The 15728-nt window shown below is 49.7% G+C and overlaps 1 long non-coding RNA gene across 1 annotated transcript; it reads right to left on the reverse strand.

The window, feature by feature from the left end:
* Nucleotides 1–1678: 1678 nt before the first annotated feature.
* LOC125529722 lies at nucleotides 1679–15486 on the reverse strand. The gene is made up of 3 exons (XR_007292737.1): nucleotides 15420–15486; nucleotides 9033–9035; nucleotides 1679–2014 (listed from the first exon to the last, which is right to left on the reverse strand). It is a non-coding gene; the product is annotated as an uncharacterized LOC125529722 (long non-coding RNA).
* Nucleotides 15487–15728: the final 242 nt, after the last annotated feature.

Consider the following 15728-nt stretch of genomic DNA (forward strand, 5'->3'; position numbering starts at 1 on the left):
ACGGCAAAGGGGCCTTTGCCATCAGCGGTTGACGGCAAAGAAAGCCGACGGCAATAAATTCGCTGTAGTCCGTTAGGTGGCTAACGGCAGTCTTTGCCATCCGCAGCTGACGGCAAAGAAGCAAAGGTCTTTGCCGTCTGCCAGCAGATGGCAAAGTTTTTGCTTCTTTGCCGTCTTCCAGCAGACAGCAAAGTGTCCAAAGTGTCCAGATGCACAGACGGCAAATCTCCTTCTTTGTCATCTCTGTCATTGATTTACAGTATGTTCGGCAATTCATATTCATATGTATAGCGCATGCATATATCACAAATATCAACACAGACCACAGGAAAATAAGAACATCACAAGATCATCCATAAAAACATATATATCATACAACATGTATCACAACGTAAGAGGAGATCACACAAGTGTCGACAAATAAGATCACAAAGGTTGGCCTCCACATAACACAAAACTTAGGTGAGCATCATGGGATCTAGCAGCAACAGCACCTAACCTACTGGATGGACAGTGCAGTCCAGACCCAACACCGCAAGCACACTACATACTGATTTGCGACCGCGCCGGTGATGCAACCACCACAACCAAAATTAAAAAGGCAAGGGAGGTGGGTGGTCCAGGTTGTTGTCTCCACGCCGCCTATGTTTGCCATCTCGAAATACCAACAGGTCCAGGTTGTGGTCATCAGCCTTCTTCATGCCATCAGCATGATCACCATTGCCTCCCGCACCCCGTCATCATCAGACTGATTTGTTGTTGCTGCTCGTCCTCCTACTCCATCTGCATGGACAAGAGCAAGTTAGTTGAATGGCATGCATGATAAAACTGCAAGGCATATATATTCATCTAGATTAATTCTACCAAGTACAGATTTTGCATGGATGGGCTTGACTTCAAAAGAGACTGAAAGAAGAGCATTTTCCCCTCCCAATCCAAAACCTGCAGTACAAATACAACTCTAAGAGAAGGAACAGTGGTACAACAAGAGGCGCTCCAAATCAAACTAAATCTCAGTTTCTTTATTTATCTAAGAAACATCACAACGATAACTTCTGCCAAGCAAGCAGTTATCATACTATCATATAAAGAAAAACAAAGGAAGATCATGTGTCACTTTCAGGGAAAACATCAGAAGTAGATGATAGGCAAAAGTAGATGATCATCAAATTCCATCACAGTCCATAGTGAATAATGCTACTACTATTGATAGCAAGGACTAACTATTCCCACTACATGTATGCAGCGTCCTTCCTTTTGCAAACAAAAAAGAGCACATTATCCAATTCCTTCACATACATAAATGAAGGTCCAGTAAAAAAACTAACATTCGGACTAGGAGTGACACATCAAACCATCAACGTATATCAGCAAAAAGCTATATGGAGGCAGCAATGTCCAAACCTATAAAAACAGAGGATCCACCAAATACTAAATAAAAATAAATTTACTTTTTCACTGGCACCTGGCACCTCAGTTGTTAAGTCCATATGCTAAAAGTAAAAGAAACTGATTTCATTTTTTGCGGAAAAAAGAACTGATTACAACCAAATATTCTAAATAGAAGAAGGTATGTCATAAAAATGCTAAGGATAAATGAAATTGACAGCGTGACATTGGTGCTAGATAGATAAGTGTATGTAATAAAATGTTAATCTTCTTTTTTGTGGGCGAATACAATTTTAATCTTCATCGCAACTTACCATCAAATATTTATTCATATTACGAAGTTTGCAATTTTCTACCAGCATATTTATTCACTAAACAGCAAGCACAGATTGGGTTTGAAGCAGTCAACTTACATGTACTCCCATGGACTGAATAAAGGGCACCTCATATTTGGTTTGAGAATGTCAATATTTCCAAGTAACTCTAGCAAGATGAACAAAGCCAGTCAATCATACATCAGCAGCCATTTGCCAATTTATTGAACTAATAATGAGCATAGAGAAACTAAGAGCAGTTCATATCCCACTACATATATGCGGCAATTGCGTTGGTTTGCTGACGACCACTGTGGGAGTCCTGGATTAGGGGGTCTCCGGACAGCCGAACTATATCCATTGGCCGGACTGTTAGACTATGAAGACATAAGATTGAAGACTTCGTCTCGTGTCTGGATGGGACTCTACTTGGCGTGGAAGGCAAGCTAGGCAATACGGATATGTGTATCTCCTCCTTTGTAACTGACCTTGTGTAACCCTAACCCTCTCCGGTGTTTATATAAACCGGAGGGTTTTAGTCCGTAGGACACAACAACTACAACATAGAATCATACCATAGGCAGCTTCTAGGATTTAGCCTCTCTGATCCCGTGGTAGATCTACTCTTGTACTACCCATATCATCAATATTAATCAAGAAGGACGTAGGGTTTTACCTTCATCAAGAGGGCCCGAACCTGGGTAAAACATCGTGTCCCCTGCCTCCTGTTGCCATCCGGCCTAGACACACAGTTCGGGACCCCCTACCCGAGATCTGCCAGTTTTGACACCGACATTGGTGCTTTCATTGAGAGTTCCTCTGTGTCGTCGCCATTAGGCTTGATGGATCCTACTATCATCGATAGCGATGCAGTCCAGGGTGAGACTTTTCTCCCTGGACAAATCTTTGTGTTCGGCGGCTTTGCACTGCGGGCCAATTCGCTTGGCCATCTGGAGCAGATCGGAAGTTACGCCCCTGGCCACCAGGTCAGGTTTGGAAGCCTAAACTACACGGCCGATGTCCGCGGAGACTTGATCTTCGAAGGATTCGAGCCTCTGCCTTGTGCGTCACGTGGTCACGATGAGTATGATTTAACTCTACCATCGGACAGTGTTCAGGAGATCGCACCGGCAGCCGCTCCGACCCTCAATTCGGAGCCAGTGGCACCGTCCATGGACGGGTGGATGGACCCCGCCATGGAGGCCTTACCCTAAGCGGCGATCGAGCCAAACATCGACCTTACCATGCACGGGAGCCGTGTTGTTAAGCTGCCGGATCCTTCTCCGGCCACGGACTCCGAACCACCTGCGCCCATTCCTGTTGAATCCGATTGGGCGCCGATCATGGAGTTTACCTCCGCGGATATTTTTCAGCACTCGCCCTTCGGCGACATACTGAACTCATTAAGGTCTCTCTCCTTGTCAGGAGAATCCTGGCCGAACTATGTTCGGCAGGACTGGGATGCGGACGACGAAGAAATTCGCGGCCCACCCACCACCCACTTAGTAGCAACTATCGATGACTTAACCGACATGCTCGACTTTGACTCCGAAGACATCGACGGTATGGACGACGATGCGGGAGACGAAGAGGAACCACTGCCCACAGGGCACTGGACAGCCACCTCATCATACGATATATACATGGTGGATACACCCAAAGAAGGCAATGGCGACGAGATAGCGGAGGATGACCCCTCCAAGAAGCAACCCAAGCGCCAACGTCAGCGGCGCCGCTCTAAGTCCCGCCAAAGCAAAAGTGGTGATACCGGCACAGGAGGTAATAACACTCTGGATAGTGTCGAAGACAACAACAACCCCCTCCAGCAAGATTTAGAGCATGAGGATGGAGGAGCCAGCCCTCCTGAGAGAGCGGCAGACGGAGAGGCAGAGGATGATAATTACATGCCCCCCTCCGAAGACAAGGCAAGCCTCGGCGACGATGAATTCGTTGTGCCAGAGGATCCCGTCGAACAAGAGCGCTTCAAACGCCGGCTTATAGCCACGGCAAATAGCCTTAAGAAAAAGCAGCAGCAGCTTCAAGCTGATCAGGATCTGCTAGCTGACAGATGGACTGAAGTCCTCGCTGCCGAGGAATATAAACTCGAGCGCCCCTCCAAGAGTTACCCAAAGTGCAGGTTGCTACCCCGACTGGAGGAAGAAGTGTATGACGCGGCTGATCGGCCACCTCGTGGCCACGATAGAGAGGCATTCCAGCCAAAAACTCAGCCTGCACCCCGACGCCATTCAAATAAGAAGGCATGGGGAGATACGCCAGACCTGCGAGACATATTGGAGGACAAAGCAAAGCATACAAGATCGATCTACGGATCACGAGGGCGCACCACCACGCGAGACGATAAACATCACGCCGGATACAGTAAAAGTAAATCCAGCTGGGCCGAACACAGCGGGCAAGACCCATTCGAGCTGCGTCGTGATATAGCCCAATACAGAGGCGCCGCACACCCTTTATGCTTCACAGACGAAGTAATGGATCGTCAAATCCCAGAAGGTTTCAAACCTGTAAATATTGAATCATACGACGGCACTACAGATCCTGCGGTATGGATCGAGGATTTCCTCCTCCACATCCACATGGCCCATGGTGATGACATACACGCCATCAAATACCTCCCACTAAAGCTCAAAGGACCAGCGCGGCATTGGCTTAACAGCTTGCCAGCAGATTCCATTAGCTGTTGGGAACATCTGGAAGCCGCATTCCTCGACAACTTTCAGGGCACTTACGTGCGACCACCAGATGCCGATGACTTGAGCCACATAATTTAGCAGCCAGAAGAGTCGGCCAGACAATTCTGGACTCGGTTCCTTACAAAGAAAAATCAAATCGTCGACTGTCCAGATGCAGAGGCCTTAGCGGCTTTCAAACACAACATCCGTGACGAGTGGCTAGCCCGGCACCTTGGTCAGGAAAAGCCGAAATCTATGGCAGCCCTCACGACGCTCATGACCTGCTTTTGTGCGGGAGAAGACAGTTGGCTGGCTCGCAGCAATAACATATCAAAGAACCATGGTACCTCGGATACCAAGGACGGCAATAGCAGGTCACGTCGCAATAGACATAAGCGCCGCATTAACAACGATAATACCGAGGATACGGCAGTCAATGCCGGATTCAAAGGCTCCAAACCCGGTCAGCGGAAAAAGCCATTCAAACAAAGTACGTCGGGTCCGTCCAGCTTGGACCGTATACTCGATCGCTCGTGTCAAATACACGGCACCCCAGACAAGCCAGCCAATCACACCAACAGGGATTGTTGGCTGTTCAAGCAGGCCGGCAAGTTAATTGCCAAAAATAAGGACAAGGGGCCGCATAGCGATGACGAAGAGGAGCCCCGCCAGCCACACACCGGAGGACAGAAGAGGTTTCCCCCACAAGTGCGGACGGTGAACATGATATACGCAACCCACATCCCCAAGAGGGAGCGGAAGTGTGCGCTCAGGGACGTATATGCGTTGGAGCCAGTCGCCCCAAAGTTCAATCCATGGTCCTCCTATCCGATCAGTTTCGATCGCAGGGACCACCCCACTAGTATCTGTCATGGCGGATTCGCCGCATTGGTTCTGGACCCAATCATTGAAGGATTTCACCTCACTCGAGTCCTTATGGACGGCGGCAGCAGCCTGAACCTGCTTTATCAGGACACAGTGCGCAAAATGGGTATAGACCCCTCAAGGATCAAACCCACAAAAACGACCTTGAAAGGCTCCATTCCAGGCGTAGAGGCCCATTGCACAGGCTTAATTACACTGGAAGTGGTCTTCGGATCCCCAGATAACTTCCGAAGCGAAGAGTTAATCTTCGATATAGTCCCGTTCCGCAGTGGTTATCATGCACTGCTCGGGCGAATCGCATTTGCTAGATTCAATGCGGTATCGCATTATGCATACCTCAAGCTCAAGATGCCAGGACCTCGCGGGGTTATTACAGTCAATGGAAACATAGAGCGCTCTCTCCGAACAGAGGAGCACACTGCAGCCCTCGCAGCAGAAGCGCAAAGCAGCCTCTCAAGGCAATCAACCAGTTCGGCGTTTCAAGACCCGGACACCTTCAAGCGCGCTCGGAGCAATCGGCAAATAAACCGCCTGGCGCGATCTGAGCTCGCGTAGCAATGCGGCCCCCACCCCAGTCCCAGCCAAACGGCGAAACTTGTGCCATGCGTACATAATTACGCATTAAAAATACTATGGGCACAGGTGGGGAGGGGGGTACAACTGCGGCACGCCCCAAGACGCGGCTTAAACTGCACTAGGGGCTTCCCGTTTGGTTATTTTTCTCTCTTTTCAGGACCTTAATCTCTAGAAACACTGTCCGGCAGCACTATTGCCAAACACATGATGCAGCAACCAAGGAGGCGGAAAGCTACGTCACATCACGGAATTCCCAGGTGGATTACAATAACGAGCGAAATATTTGATTTAATACTATTCCTCAGCTTGCCCTTGGAAGGGACATAGTCCTACTCTTTGCTTATCGCACCATCTGTATCATTCTGCTTTAACGCACCTTTTTGAATAAACAATGCATAACATTACGACTATTATTGCATTTTTGTTATATATATATATGTGTGTGTGTGTGTGTGTGTGTTCATTAATGACGCCTTGCAACCGTACACTTTGGTACGGCCAATACACCAGGGGCTTACGTACCCACAATATGGTGTGAAAAGTCCGAACACTTTCACAAGTGCGGCACCCCGAACTTATAGCATTATATGCATCAGCTCCGAATCATGTCTTTGGTCGAATGTTGGGTTTGCCCGGCTCCTATGTTTTGGTACCTTACGTTCCGCTCTATCGGCTAAGGTAGCGCTAGGAGAACTACTACGATTGTGCCCCGGTTCTGCCGGGCTTAGCACCTCAGTAGAGAAAGCTAAAACTGACTGTCATGATAAGGCGAGAGACTGGTCACTGTTCGGCGAGGTTTTCGAGTCCCTAAAGACTTATGCCACTTAGGGCGAGGGGCCGGCCCTGTCCGGCTTAAAGGCGTGTATCGCGCCCCGAATTCGGCCTTCCGAATACCAGGGGCTTCAACGAAATTTAAAATTATAGAATTCTATGGCTAAGTGAGAGTGATAAAGCATTATTAGTCTGGTTGCCTTGTTCGTTGTGCTGAGCACCTCCCTCGAAGGACCCAAACATGGGAACAAGAGTGCTCAGGTTTATCCCGAACACCCCAGCACTCGTGGCATGGGGGCAGAAGCCGAGGACTAGCCATCTCTCAGATTGGATAAATGGCCAAACAGAAGGTAATATTTTAAATTCACACAAGCGTTGCATAGCGCATATGAAACAAGTTTTCATAAATACAGGATAAAACGAGCAAGTCTCACTCAAATATTACATCTTTTGAACACTCGTCCACTATGAGACGGGCACCCGGCAGAACACCCTCGTAGTACATCTCGGGGTGGCGGTGCTCCTTGCCCTCCGGCGGCCCTTCCTTGATCAGCTTCATGGCGTCTAGCGTGACCCACTGCAATTTCACACGGGCAAAAGCCCGGTGTGCACCTTCAATGTAGACGGATCGCTTGACGACCTCCAGCCGTGGGCAGGCATCCACAAGCCGCCTCACCGGGCTGAAGAAGCTGTTCGGAAGGGCGTCGCCGGGCCACAGCCGGACTATAAAGCCCTTCATGGCCTGTTCGGCCGCCTTATGTAGCTCGACCATCTACTTCAGCTGGTCGCTCATTGGCACCGGGTGTTCGGCCTCAGTATACTGAGACCAGAACATCTTCTCCGTTGAGCTTCCATCCTCGGCCTGGTAAAATTGCGCGGCATCGGACACGCTGTGGGGCAAATCTGCGAATGCTCCTGGAGAGCTTCGGATTCGGGTAAGTAATTGGTAATTTACTTTTACATGCTTGCTTTGCATATACAATGCCTTACCCGTCGCTATCTTCTTCATTGCGTCGATCTCCTGGAGGGCCTTTTGGGCTTCGGCCTTGGCACTTTTTGCGCTCTCGAGGGCCGCGGCAAGCTCAGACTCTCGGGTCTTCGAGTCAAGCTCCAACGCCTCGTGCTTCGTCACGAGAGCCTGGAGCTCTTGCTGCACCTCGTCGACACGAGCCTCTTGCTTTTCTCGCTCGGTGCGCTCCTTGGCCGCTTTATCTTCGGCCTTGGTTAGCGCTTGCTTCAGGGTTGCCACCTCGGTCGTGGCCCCTGGAAAATATACGATGATCCTGTCAATTTGCAATCGCGTCTTCTTTTATGTATATACATATCTATAGACAGGGTATTACTTACCCTTGTTCTCCTCGAGCTGCCTCTTGGCAAGGCTGAGCTCCTTCTTGGACCCCTCGAGGTCCTGCTTCAGTACAGCGACCTCCGCAGTCAGTGCGGCGGACGCCAACAGCGAAGCCTGCATACGCATATTGACATACTCATATTAGACTCCTTCGAAATTATTTGATCCTCTGTTCGGCTTTTCTTTGTGAACACCGAACAGAGCATCAGGGGCTACTGTCTATGCGGTAATATTTCTCCCATATTTTAAACACTTACCTCAAAGCCTGTCAGAAGGCTGGCACAGGCTTCAGTCAATCCGCTCTTGGTAGACTGAACCTTCTGGATCACCGCACCCATAATGGTGTGGTGCTCCTCGTCGATGGAAGCGCTGCGAAGCACTTCCAGCAGATTGTCCGGCGCCTCTAGATGGACAGAGGTCACCGGTACAGGCGTCTCGCCCCTCTTAGAAGGAGGCCGCCTGCCCGAGTCCGGAACCGCTGGAGGTTCCGACGCGGTGTTCGGCGGAGGGTCGAACTCGGAGCTCTCAGGGGCCTTGTCCCCTCGGCTCCCAGAGTCCGGGAGGCCGCTTTGAGGCGCCTCCGGGACTGTCTCCCCCCGACCCGGTGCCTCGTGAGATAGCACCTCGGCGTCGTTCGTAGGATGGGGGAGGTGGCGGTCGGAACTGGATCGCTATCCATATCCGATGAACCAAGGGAGCCGTCTGATGATACATCGATACGGGCTCGGGGCGGTGTAACACCCCGGATGTAATTTACCTTATATGTACACCAACTCTTGCCGTTTCCGGCGCTAAGTTATTTTATTTCCTCGGGTTCGGGTTTTTGTCTCCCTGTGTTGCTGCCGTTGTCATGCATCTCATATCATGTCATCATGTGCATTGCATTTGCATACGTGTTCGTCTCATGCATCCGAGCATTTTCCCCGTTGTCCGTTTTGCATTCCGGCGCTCCTATCTCCTCCGGTGGTCCTTTCTACCTCTTTTTGTGTGTGGGGGTTAAACATTTCCGTATTGGACCGAGACTTACCATGCGGCCTTGGTTTACTACCAATAGACCGCCTGTCAAATTTCGTGCCATTTGGACTTCGTTTGGTACTCCAGCGGTTAACCGAGGGACCGAGAAGGCCTCGTGTGTGTTGCAGCCCAACACCCTTCCAATTTGGCCCAAAACCCACCAAAACCCTCTCCATCATCTAGAGCGTTTGATCACGATTGCGTGGCCGAAAACCGCACCTCATTTGGACTCTCCTAGCTCCTCCTATGTATAAAAAGGCACTCTCCCTCGAAAATCCGGATCAAATCCTACCCCAAACCCTAGACCTTTCGTCCTCAGCGCGCCGGACACGTCCGGACGCGCCGGACATCGCCGCCACCCCAACCGCAGCGCGCCATGTGGCGGGCGCGCCCACTTCACCGTCGCAGGCCCGAGAGCCCATCTCCGGCCCTCCCCGCCGCCGTTCCGGGCCGAGGCGCCTCGTCGCCCGCGCCACCCCTCGCCTCCATCTCCGGCGGCCCGAGCCACCGCGCCGCAGCGCGCCATCGCCGGCGGCCGCCTCGCCCCTCGTCGGCCGGAGCCGAGCTCCACCGCGGCCGCGCCTCCCCTCACTGCTCCTCCGGCATCCTCCTCATCTCCTCGCCCCGGCCGGCCTCCTCCTACGCCCTACTCCGGCCGGCGTGCCTCGCCAAGTCCGGCGACGAACCCCGACGACTCCAATGCTACAGTGACTTCTGGCCATCCTCGAACTGCGTGCACGTCGGATCAGATCCAGACCCGAGCTACAGTAAACCCTAGAGGGTTGACTTTTTCCCTCTCTCTAGTAATTTTTCTTGCAACTTCATCATGCCGTAACTCCGCATATATAACTCTGTTTTGGGCGTGTAGCATATCAGAATGTTCGTCTCAAAGAGTACATCATTTCATCTCATTGCATCATTTTCATTTGATCTCATCTTGATGCCCGAAATGCTGTTGGAAGAGAGCTATTTGAGATAATTGTCAGATCTGCTGCATCAAATAGCTATTTGTCTTTTTTGCCATGATTAACGTGTGCATGATATGCTCCTGAGCTCTACATGTGTTTTGTTATATGCCATGCCATCTTTACAGAGGTGCTCACCATGTATTTTTGTGATATGTGTGGTGACTAGCACAAGCTTGCAAAGTAGTGCATTCGTTAATGCTGATTTCAGGGACTTAGAATTTCACTAAGTCCTTGAGCTGATTTTATCAATATGCCAAATGTTCATATTGTTTCCTAGTGATCCGTGCCTCTTTTGAGGATGATCAGTAAGGATGATTTGTTAACATTGTGGTGCTCTATCCATCCATGTCTTTGTTTGCAATTATGGAGCATCCTAGCTTGAGTCAATCGAGCTCTACTTTTGCTATTTCGTGATTCTTGGCAGATCGTTGACTTGTTAGCGATTTTGCCGAGGATGTTGTTATTGATCCGTGCATGCTATGTTGTTGTTCTTTCCATGCCTAGCTTCTATGATATGTATTCTTAATGGGTGTATGCTTAGTTTGTCATTCCATGCTCTGTAGTGAGTGCATCGAGCTCGTAAACATGCCTACTCGTTAACAGATTTGCATGCTCCAGTTTTTCACTAAGCTTGTAATCTGATTATGTTTTTGCCATGTTCATATGCTTGCGATTATATTTTCTGATCCATTTTGGCTCAAGGTCACTAAGAGACTTTTGTTAAGTGCTTTGAGTAGCTTCATGTCATGCCTTGCTTTTCCATGTTAAGTTCATGTAGCATATAGTTTTCATGCTCCAAAGTGTGCTACCTGATGTTAAATTCTAGACTTGTGTTAATTTCACTAAGTCTGAAACCTGTTTATCTTTTGCACTTTTGCCATGCTTGTTTGAACCTGTTAGTGGATGAATTGGCTGTAGCTCAGTGTTCATATTTTGTCAAGAATCATGAATGGATCCCTGCCACGTATTTTGTTGTCATGTTTGAGTGCTGCAGCATATTTATCTTGATGCATTTAGATGGCTACTTGCTGTTTATCGCAGACCGGTGCCATATTTGTTTTGCTTGCCATTTCCAAACCGTGCATCCGATTCCGACGATCTTTATATCGATTTCAACCGAAATCACCTCACCTTTCCAGTGTCACTCTTGGATTTCCAAGTTGAGGCCAGGTTCAATCATTCCTTGTCAAATCTTGCATATGCATCACATACTGCTTCCCGCATAGCATACCAAGTTTGCATCATGTTGTTCGAGCTTTGCACGTGGTTGATTGTGTTCCTTTTGCTTGTTTGTCTTGTTTGGGTAGAGCCGGGAGATAAGTTCGCTAACGAGGAGCCCGTTGAGTTTGATTACGAGTATCAAGTCAACTCTGACAACTTTGCAGGCAAGATGATCATACCCTCGAAATCACTTCTATCTTTGCTTGCTAGAGGCTCGCTCTTTTGCTATACCTATGCTACGATGCCAACCACTTGCTTATCATGACTCCCAAATTGCCATGTCAAACCTCTAACCCACCATGTCCTAGCAAACTGTTGATTGGCTATGTTACCGCTTTGCTCAGCCCCTCTTATAGCGTTGCTAGTTGCAGGTGAAGATTGGAGATCATTCCTTGTTGGAACATTGTTTATTTGTTGGGATATCATTATATTATCTTGTTATTTTAATGCATCTATATACTTGGTAAAGGGTGGAAGGCTCGGACTTTTGCCTAGTGTTTTGTTCCACTCTTAGCGCCCTAGTTTCCGTCATATCGGTGTTATGTTCCCGGATTTTGCATTCCTTACGCGGTTGGGTGATAATGGGAACCCCTTGACAGTTCGCCTTGAATAAAACTCCTCCAGCAATGCCCAACCTTGATTTTACCATTTTCCACCTAGCCTCTTTTTCCCTTGGGTTTCCGGAGCCCAAGGGTCATCTTATTTAACCCCCCCCCCCCGGGACAGTGCTCCTCTGAGTGTTGGTCCACCTCGTCAGCCGCCGGTGGCCACCAGGGGCAACTCTGGGCTGGCCTACCGGAAGTTTGGACAATCTGAGTGTGCCCTGAGAACGAGATATGTGCAGCTCCTATCGGGATTTGTCGGCACATTCGGGCGGTGTTGCTGGACTTGTTTTACCATTGTCGAAGTTGTCTTGTAGAACCGGGATACCGAGTCTGATCGGAATGTCTCAGGAGAAGGTATATCCTTCGTTGACCGTGAGAGCTTGTGATGGACTAAGTTGGGACTCCCCTGCAGGGATTTGAACTTTTGAAAGCCGTGCCCGCGGTTATGGGCAGATGGGAATTTGTTAATGTCCGGTTGTAGATAACATGAACCTTAACTTAATTAAAATGAATCAACCGCGTGTGTTACCGTGATGGTCTCTTCTCGGCGGAGTCCGGGAAGTGAACACGGTGTTGGAGTAATGTTTGCCGCAGGTTATTCTATAGTTCTTCGTTTGTGCTTTGCCTTCTCTTCTCGCTCTCTTTTGCGAACAGGTTAGCCACCATATATGGTAGTCGCTTGCTGCAGCTCCACATATTACCTTGCCTTACCTATAAGCTTAAATAGTCTTGATCGCGAGGGTGCGAGATTGCTGAGTCCCCGTGACTCACAAATTACTTCCAAACCAGATGCAGGGCCCGATAATTCCGTTCCAGATGATGCGCTTGAGCTCAAGTGGGAGTTCGACGAAGACTCACGCCGTTACTATGTGTCTTTCCCTGATGATCAGTAGTGGTGCCCAGTTGGGGCGATCGGGACCGTGTCGCATGTTGGGGTTGATCTTTTATTTTGGTGCCGTAGTCGGACCTTGAGTGTATTGGATGATTGTAATGTTATTCATGTATTTGTGTGACGTGGCGAGTGTAAGCCAACTATGTACCTTTTTACCCTATTATCTATTTACATGGGTTGTTGTGAAGATTACCTTACTTGCGACATTGCTTTCAATGCGGTTATGCCTCTAAGTCGTGCTTCGACACGTAGGAGATATAGCCGTATCGAGGGCGTTACAGGCGGCCTGCATAATCGTATTTCGGCGTTAGGTGAAGTAGTACGACAAGGGAATACTATGACTTACTCTGGTATCCGAATACTTACGACTTCCCCAGGGGCTTGGCCCTAGGCAACCACTCGTCGTTGCCATCGGCGGCAGTGGTAGAGTAGTCCGGAAGGAGAGTTCTCCCCTTCTTGGACCCTTCGGCCTCCCCAGTGGGGGCGGCCTTCCTTTTCTTGTCTCCCCCGTCTTGAGGGGGAGCATCCTCTTCAGCCTCCTCGTCTTCGGGGGAGGATTGCGCCGTCGAGTCCTCGGATGGTGAGTCCGACGATGCCTGGCGTCGGGAACTCTTTTGGGTTCCCTTGGCCGTCTTGGTCTTCTCCGGCACCGTATAAGGAGCCGGAGTCAGCATCTTCGCCAGAAGAGCGTTTGCTGGGCCTTCGAGCAAAGGAGCCGGACAGTCGATCTGTCCGGCCGTCTCCTGCCAGTCCTGTCAAAGGTTCGGGAGTTTAGATCCCGCATGGAGTCAATCTATAAAAAATAAGTATCCTGTGAGAGGTAAAGTAGCTTACCGCACTGGCTTGGCGCTTCGCGCTGAATCCGCGATCCTCAGTAATGGGAGGGGGGACCTCGACGCTCTTGAACAGCACCCTCCAGGCATCTTCGTGAGTTGTGTTAAAGAGCCTGTTTAGAGTTCGGTGTTGCGCCGGGTCAAACTCCCACAAGTTGAAGTCCTGTTGTTGGCATGGGAGGATCCGGCGATGGAGCATGACCTGGACTACGTTGAAAAGCTTGAGCTTCTTGTTTACCATGTTTTGAATACATGTTTGGAGTCCGGTCAGCTCTCCCGGACTACCCCAGGACAGGCCCTTCTCTTGCCAGGAGGTGAGCCGTGTGGGGAAGCCAGATTGGAACACAGGGGCCGCCACCCATGTAGGGTCACGCGGCTCGGTGATGTAGAACCACCCTGATTGCCACCCCTTTATTGTCTCCACGAAGGAGCCCTCGAGCCAGGTGACATTGGGCATCTTGCCCACCATGGCTCCGCCGCACTCTGCTTGTCAGCCGCCCACTATCTTCGGCTTGATATTGAAGGTCTTTAACCACAGGCCGAAGTGGGGGTGGATGCGGAGGAAAGCCTCACACATGACGATAAACGCCGAAATGTTGAGGATGAAGTTCGGGGCCAGATCATGGAAGTCCAGCCCGTAGTAGAACATGAGACCATAGACGAATGGATGGAGGGGAAACCCCATTCCGCGGAGGAAGTGGTGGAGGAAAACTACCCTCTCGTGAGGTTCAGGGGTAGGAACGATCTGCCCCGCGGCGGGCAGCCGGTGCGCGATATTCGCGGCCAAGTATCCGGCTCCGCGCAGCTTCTTGATGTGTCCCTCCGTAACGGAGGAAGCCATCCATTTGCCTCCCGCTCCGGACATGATTGGAGAAGGTTGAGGGGAAGGATGTAGGCTTGGGCGTTGGATCTCAAGTATGCAAAGGTGGATGGGCAAAGGAGGAAGAAGGCGTGGATGAAAAGGTGAATCCTTGTCCCTTTATATGGGCGGACAAAACTATGCGTCCCCACTAGCCTGGTAAAACTCGCTTGTTCCCCAAGAGCCGTAATCAATGGCACGGCTGGGTTACCCACACCTGTATTGATGAGAATCCCGTGATAAGGGGACACGATCTCTGCTTTGACAAGACGTGTCAAAAAACTGCCTCGCGTTATGTGCGGGGCTAGTTAAAAGAAACGGTTCAAATAATCACCGGGCCGTGACGTAATGTCGCGTTGCCAAAAACAAGTCGACAAATTGGATTTGTGGAAATATTATTCTCTCTACGTTGGTATGTGGAACTTATTTTGCAGGGTCGGACACTATCCTTATATTCAAATTCTTCCGTGTTATATTCGGAGGAGGAACCCGCCTTGCAATGCCGAAGACAATACTGCGCGCCGGGCTCATCGTCATTGAAAGCCTGGTTCAGGGGCTACTGTGGGAGTCCTGGATTAGGGGGTCTCCGGACAGCCGGACTATATCCATTGGCCGGACTGTTAGACTATGAAGGCATAAGATTGAAGACTTCGTCTCATGTCCGGATGGGACTCTAGTTGGCGTGGAAGGCAAGCTAGGCAATACAGATATGTGTATCTCCTCCTTTGTAACCGACCTTGTGTAACCCTAACCCTCTCCGGTGTTTATATAAACCGAAGGGTTTTAGTCCGTAGGACACAACAACTACAACATACAATCATACCATAGGCTAGCTTCTAGGGTTTAGCCTCTCTAATCTCGTGGTAGATCTACTCTTGTACTACCCATATCATCAATATTAATCAAGCAGGACGTAGGGTTTTACCTCCATCAAGAGGGCCCGAACCTGGGTAAAACATTGTGTCCCCTGCCTCCTGTTACCATCCGGCCTAGACGCACAGTTCGGGACCATCTACCCGAGATCCGCCGGTTTTTACACCGACAACCACACCAAACAAAGAGCTGATTGAACAGCTCATGTCACATCTAATACCAGAGAAAGCGCATAACCACTGTGATGCATGTTGTTGAGCTAGTGACGAGTGCTCAGAGACGAGGCTAACGAAACTCCAATTCACAGCGAATCTAACACTCACTTCACCTCCTCTGACCTGTCGCGGTGATCAATGAAAGGCCAAACAAAGCGGGTTTCTAAAATAATTCAGTTAACAGAATCGCTAGACTCATCTACTAATTCATGTGTGGCTGACTTGCTAGTACTATACTACATGATGGGAAAGAGGTCCCAAATTCAGTGTGA

This window comes from Triticum urartu, chromosome 1 (genome assembly GCF_003073215.2).
Source record: "Triticum urartu cultivar G1812 chromosome 1, Tu2.1, whole genome shotgun sequence".
Classification (NCBI taxonomy): domain Eukaryota; kingdom Viridiplantae; phylum Streptophyta; class Magnoliopsida; order Poales; family Poaceae; genus Triticum; species Triticum urartu.